This window comes from Cryptomeria japonica, unplaced genomic scaffold (genome assembly GCF_030272615.1).
Source record: "Cryptomeria japonica unplaced genomic scaffold, Sugi_1.0 HiC_scaffold_1664, whole genome shotgun sequence".
In the NCBI taxonomy this organism is placed as follows: domain Eukaryota; kingdom Viridiplantae; phylum Streptophyta; class Pinopsida; order Cupressales; family Cupressaceae; genus Cryptomeria; species Cryptomeria japonica.
Window position 1 is genome coordinate 15001 of NW_026729990.1, and position 7353 is coordinate 22353.

Below are 7353 nucleotides of genomic sequence, written 5' to 3' on the forward strand. Positions count from 1 at the left end.
AGCCCCAAACATAGCTGGGCGAGGCGCTCACTCCGCTCTTTAATATCTCGTTAATACCGCCAAGGAAATGGCACAAGCACACACACACAAGCATCCTCGGAAGAGGACAGTTCGAGTGACAGGTCAAATCCAAGAGTTCCGAAGACTACCTCCAGGAACAATCGGGAACAAGACCGATTACAAGTCGTCGAGTCTGTTACTGGGCGAACACGAGATGCGCACAGGAAATCGATCAGCCCTCACAATGGCCCAAGGCCAGAGATCGGACTGCTACGATTTACCCCAACAATCATCGTGCCACTCTTCGCAGAGAGGTGATAGACGCCAACGAGCCCGCGCATAGCAATCGAGGTGTAAAAAGGGCGTTGAAGGCAGGAAGCCTGGACGAAAGAGGCTACGAGGTCACCTCGAAGCGGTCTAAGAATCGGGCGCACTTGGGGCGACTACCAGTGCCAACCCCTTATCCCGCGGTGCGTCCGACACACAGAAATTTCCAAGGCGGCCAAGGAGCCTCCCCGCATAGCAATCGGGGTGTGAGGTTACGGATGCAGCATTGATAGCAATCGAGGTGTGAGGCGAAGGATGCAGAAGTGAGAGCCGAGGGATGTAGCAGAGATAGCAATCGGGGTGTGTGATGCAGAAGAGATAGCAATCGAGGTGTGCGGTGGGAAGGGCCCAGCAGCCAGAATGCATGAAGCGACGGATGAAGCAGTGATGACAACCGGGCTGTGAGGAGAGGAGGGATGCAGCCAAGAAAGCAATCAGGGCTCGAGGCAAGGGATGCATCAAGGATAGCAATCATGTTGTGAGGCGAGATTCCAAAGGCTAAACGTGAGAGGCTGCAGGGTCGACTCAGAGAGGTCTATGCATGTGAGAGGCTGAAAGCAAGGTCGACTCGGAGCGGTCTATGCATCGGGCGCGCTTGGGGCGACTACCAGTGCCAACCCCTTATCCCGCGACGCGTCCGACAAAGAGAACGTTCCAAGGCGGCAGAGGAGGTTACCAGCCGAAGGATGCAGTAGCAATAACAGGTATAGTTCCGCGGCGGCCGAGAAGACTCACCGCATAGGAATCGGGATGCGAGGCGAGGGATGCGGCGGGAAGGCCCCGACGGCTAAACGGAAGAGGCTGCAGGGCCGCCTCGGAATGGTCCAAGCATCGGATGCGATTGGGACGACTACCAGTGCCAACCCCTTATCCCGCGATGCGTCCGATACACAGATAGTTCCAAGGCGGCCGAGGAGCCTCACCGCATATCAATCGGGGTGCGAGGCGAGGGATGGGGCGGGAAGGCCCCAACGGCTAGACGGAAGAGGCTTCAGGGCCACCTCGGAATGGTCCAAGCATCGGACGCGCTTGGGGCGACTGCCAGTGCCAACCCCTTATCCCGCGATGCGTCCGATACACAGATGGTTCCAAGGCGGCCGAGGAGCCTCACCGCATAGCAATCGGGGGTGCGAGGCGAGGGATGGGGCGGGAAGGCCCCAACGGCTAGACGGAAGAGGCTTCAGGGCCGCCTAGGAATGGTCCAAGCATCGGACACGCTTGGGGCGACTACCAGTGACAGCCCCCTATCCCGCGATGCGTCCGATACGAAGATGGTTCCAAGGCGGCCGAGGAGCCTCACCGCATAGCAATCGGGGTGCGAGGTGGGGGATGCGGCGAGATGGCCCCAACGGCTAGACGGAAGAGGCCACAGGGCCGCGTCGGAATAGTCCAAGCATCGGACGCGCTTGGGGCGACTACCAGTGACAACCCCTTATCCCGCGATGCGTCCGATACGAAGATAGTTCCAAGGCGGCCGAGGAGCCTCACCGCATAGCAATCGGGGTGCGAGGTGGGGGATGCGGCGAGATGGCCCCAACGGCTAGACGGAAGAGGCTGCAGGGCCGCCTCGGAATAGTCCAAGCATCGGACGCGCTTGGGGCCACTACCAGTGACAACCCCTTATCCCGCAATGCGTCCGATACGAAGATAGTTCCAAGGCGGCCGAAGAGCCTCACCGCATAGCAATCGGGGTGCGAGGTGGGGGATGCGGCGAGATGGCCCCAACGGCTAGACGGAAGAGGCCACAGGGCCGCCTCGGAATAGTCCAAGCATCGGACGCGCTTGGGGCGACTACCAGTGACAACCCCTTATCCCGCGATGCGTCCGATACGAAGATAGTTCCCAGGCGGCCGAGGAGCCTCACCGCATAGCAATCGGGGTGCGAGGCGAGGGATGCGGCGAGATGGCCCCAAAGGCTAGACGGAAGAGGCTGCAGGGCTGCCTCGGAATAGTCCAAGCATCGGACGCGCTTGGGGCGACTACCACTGCCAACCCCTTATCCCGCGATGCGTCCGATACACAGATAGTTCCGAGGCGGCCGAGGAGGTGGGGGATGCAGCGAGATGGCCCCAACGGCTAGACGGAAGAGGCTGCAGGGCCGCCTCGGAATAGTCCAAGCATCGGACGCGCTTGGGGCGACTACCAGTGACAACCCCTTATCCCGCGATGCGTCCGATACACAGATAGTTCCGAGGCGGCCAAGGAGCCTCACCGCATAGCAATCGTGGTGCGAGGTGGGGGATGCGGCGAGATGGCCCCAACGGCTAGACGGAAGAGGCTGCAGGGCCGCCTCGGAATGGTCCAAGCATCGGATGCGCTTGGGGCGACTACCACTGCCAACCCCTTATCCCGCGATGCGTCCGATACACAGATAGTTCCAAGGCGGCCGAGGAGCCTCACAGCATAGCAATCAGGGTGCGAGGCGAGGGATGCGGCGAGAAAGCCCCAACGGCTAGAGGGAAGAGGCTTCAGGTCCGCCTCGGAATGGTCCAAGCATCGGACGCGCTTGGGGCGACTACCAGTGACAACCCCTTATCCCGCGACGCGTCCGATACACAGATAGTTCCAAGGCGGCCGAGGAGCCTCACCGCATAGCAATCGGGGTGCGAGGCGAGGGATGCGGCGAGAAGGACCCAACGGCTACACGGAAGAGGCTTCGGGGCCGCCTCGGAATGGTCCAAGCATCGGACGCGCTTGGGGCGACTACCAGTGACAACCCCTTATCCCGCGACGCGTCCGATACACAGATAGTTCCAAGGCGGCCGAGGAGCCTCACCGCATAGCAATCGGGGTGCGAGGCGAGGGATGCGGCGAGAAGGACCCAACGGCTACACGGAAGAGGCTTCGGGGCCGCCTCGGAATGGTCCAAGCATCGGACGCGCTTGGGGCGACTACCAGTGACAACCCCTTATCCCGCGACGCGTCCGATACACAGATAGTTCCAAGGCGGCCGAGGAGCCTCACCGCATAGCAATCGGGGTGCGAGGCGAGGGATGCGGCGAGAAGGACCCAACGGCTAGACGGAAGAGGCTTCGGGTCCGCCTCGGAATGGTCCAAGCATCGGACGCGCTTGGGGCGACTACCAGTGACAACCCCTTATCCCGCGACGCGTCCGATACACAGATAGTTCCAAGGCGGCCGAGGAGCCTCACCGCATAGCAATCGGGGTGCGAGGCGAGGGATGCGGCGAGAAGGACCCAACGGCTAGACGGAAGAGGCTTCGGGTCCGCCTCGGAATGGTCCAAGCATCGGACGCGCTTGGGGCGACTACCAGTGACAACCCCTTATCCCGCGACGCGTCCGATACACAGATAGTTCCAAGGCGGCCGAGGAGCCTCACCGCATAGCAATCGGGGTGCGAGGCGAGGGATGCGGCGAGAAGGACCCAACGGCTAGACGGAAGAGGCTTCGGGTCCGCCTCGGAATGGTCCAAGCATCGGACGCGCTTGGGGCGACTACCAGTGACAACCCCTTATCCCGCGACGCGTCCGATACACAGATAGTTCCGAGGCGGCCGAGGAGCCTCACCGCATAGCAATCGGGGTGCGAGGCGAAGGATGCGGCGAGAAGGACCCAACGGCTAGACGGAAGAGGCTTCGGGTCCGCCTCGGAATGGTCTAAGCATCGGACGCGCTTGGGGCGACTACCAGTGACAACCCCTTATCCCGCGACGCGTCCGATACACAGATAGTTCCAAGGCGGCCGAGGAGCCTCACCGCATAGCAATCGGGGTGCGAGGCGAGGGATGCGGCGAGAAGGACCCAACGGCTAGACGGAAGAGGCTTCAGGGCCGCCTCGGAATGGTCCAAGCATCGAACGCGCTTGGGGCGACTACCAGTGACAACCCCTTATCCCGCGACGCGTCCGATACACAGATAGTTCCGAGGCGGCCGAGGAGCCTCACCGCATAGCAATCGGGGTGCGAGGCGAGGGATGCGGCGAGAAGGACCCAACGGCTAGACGGAAGAGGCTTCAGGGCCGCCTCGGAATGGTCCAAGCATCGGACGCGCTTGGGGCGACTACCAGTGACAACCCCTTATCCCGCGACGCGTCCGATACACAGATAGTTCCGAGGCGGCCGAGGAGCCTCACCGCATAGCAATCGGGGTGCGAGGCGAGGGATGCGGCGAGAAGGACCCAACGGCTAGACGGAAGAGGCTTCAGGGCCGCCTCGGAATGGTCCAAGCATCGGACGCGCTTGGGGCGACTACCAATGACAACCCCTTATCCCGCGACGCGTCCGATACACAGATAGTTCCGAGGCGGCCGAGGAGCCTCACCGCATAGCAATCGGGGTGCGAGGCGAGGGATGCGGCGAGAAGGACCCAACGGCTAGACGGAAGAGGCTTCAGGGCCGCCTCGGAATGGTCCAAGCATCGGACGCGCTTGGGGCGACTACCAGTGACAACCCCTTATCCCGCGACGCGTCCGATACACAGATAGTTCCGAGGCGGCCGAGGAGCCTCACCGCATAGCAATCGGGGTGCGAGGCGAGGGATGCGGCGAGAAGGACCCAACGGCTAGACGGAAGAGGCTTCAGGGCCGCCTCGGAATGGTCCAAGCATCGGACGCGCTTGGGGCGACTACCGTTGCCAACCCCTTATCCCGCGATGCGTCTGATACACAGATAGTTCCGAGGCGGCCGAGGAGCCTCACCGCATAGCAATCGGGTTGCGAGGCAGATTATTGGGAAGGGAACCCCCTGGGATGCGGCTCAAGCAGTGCCCAAAGGGACTGGAATGCGGAATCACATCGAGAGACCCAAATGCTATACGAGGGCTCAAATCGAATTATCGATTTGGCCACGACATGGACGCATCGGAACGACTACCTTTGCCGAACCACTCGCAATTGCATCCATACCGAAACCAATAGACATTTCCGTTAGAGCCCTCGCATAGCATTCGGGAATCTCGCATGCCCCTCTAAATCGACCAATGCTGGCGCTCAATGAAAATCCGAGCGCTACCACCGTTCGAGCGCCAGCATTGGTCGAGTTAGAGGGGCACGGGGGAGAATGCTCCAGTCAACACCTCCCCTATATAAGTTATTTGTCCGATTCTCGCACAACCGTAGTCTGCCTCGTCGAATCAAACAACGGTCCCAGATTCCGACTTCCGTTCCGTAGAGACCCAAAAGCTAGATGGAGGCTCGCAAGAAAGAGAGTCGGCGCATAGCAATCGGGTTTCTCGAACGTTTAGGGACCGAGCTCACTTGCGGATAGGGCAAAATCCGCCAAGCAACCCAAAAGCTAGACGGGGGCTCGAATCGAATCGCCTAGGCGGCCACAACAACGACGTGTTGGATCGACTACCAGTGCCAAACCATTCAGCAAGACTAGTCTGTGTCGAGGCCGGATAGAGATTCTCAGAGAGCGCCCGCATAGCATTTAGGAGACCTGCCGCGTCCCTCACACTCGACAAATGGTGGTGCACGTTTATAAATCCGAGCGATCCCAACCCTTTCAAGCACCAACATCGGTCGAGATAGAGGGGCACGGAGGGGGCTGCGTGAGACAACACAGTCCCCTATATAAGTTATTTGTCCGATTCTCACACATCCGAAGAATGGTCATCAAATCGGACAACAGCCCAAACTTCCGACTTCCGTCCCAGAAAGCCCAAGAGCTATCTAAAACGTTCATGGCCGGAACTCGATCGCGGCTATACCAGTCCGCCAAGCAACCCAAAAGCTAGACTGGAGCTCTAGTCGAATCACCTCTGTGGCCATTGCAAGGACGTGTTGGAGCGACTACCATTGCCGAACCATTCCGCAGGTCGAGTCCATACCAAGGCCGCATAGAGATTCACGATGAGCTCCTGCATAGCAATCAGGAGACTTGCCGTGTCCATCACAATCGATAAATCCTGGTGCAAGATTTTTGCATCCGAGCGCTCCAACCAGTCGAGCACCAGCATCAATCGACATAAACGGGCACGGGGGGAGGATGCTCGAGAACACTACCTCCCCTATATAAGTTATTTGTCCGATTCTCAAGCAGCCGAAGTCTGGTCATCGAATCGGGTCAAAGACCACAACTTCCGACTTTACCCACAATGCAAGTCATCGAATCGAACATCGGCCCCCGAGTCGGACTCCATGCGTATGTCAGGTCATCGGACCCAAATTCCGCCTTCCTGCGCATGGCGGGCCATCAATATCAACTCGGTCATCGGACCCAAACTCCGCCTTTTTGCGTATGGCACGCCTTCAAATCGGTCATCGGACCCAAATTCCGCCTTCCTGTGCATGGCGGGCCATCAACATCAACTCGGTCATCGGACCCAAATTCCGCCTTTCTGCGCATGGCACGCCATCAACTCGGTCATCGGACCCAAATTCCGCCTTCCTGCGCATGGCAGGTCATCGGACACAAATTCAGACCTCGCCAATATGCCTACGTATCGAATCGGTCATCGGACCCAACTTCCGACTTCATCCATACTGTAGGGTCTTTGAGGTTGGCGCGGTGCGCTCAACCCAGGGAGTCGACCCATCGAAGCATACACCTCCCCTATATAAGCTATTTGTCCGATTCCCACACCTGTGTAGTTTGCACCTCTGACCAGGACATCGACCCCAACTTCCGAACTCGACTGCAACGACGGCACCAGCGCCTTGGTGCGCACCTTGCGACGCACAGTCCCAACATTCGCCTTCCTGCACATGGCAGGTCATCGGACCCAAATTCCGACCTCGCGAGTATGCCTACATATCGAATCGGTCATCGGACCCAACTTCCGACTTCATCCATACCGTAGGGTCTTTGAGGTTGGCGCGGTGCGCTCAACCCGGGGAGTCGACCCAACGAAGCATACACCTCCCCTATATAAGCTATTTGTCCGATTCCCACACCTGTGTAGTTTGCACCTCCGATCAAGACATCGACCCCAACTTCCGAACTCGCCTCCAACGACCGAACCAGCGCCTTGGTGCGCACCTTGCAACGCACAGTGCCAACATTCGCCTTCCTGCACGTGGCAGGTCATCGGACCCAAATTCCGACCTCGCGAGTATGCCTACATA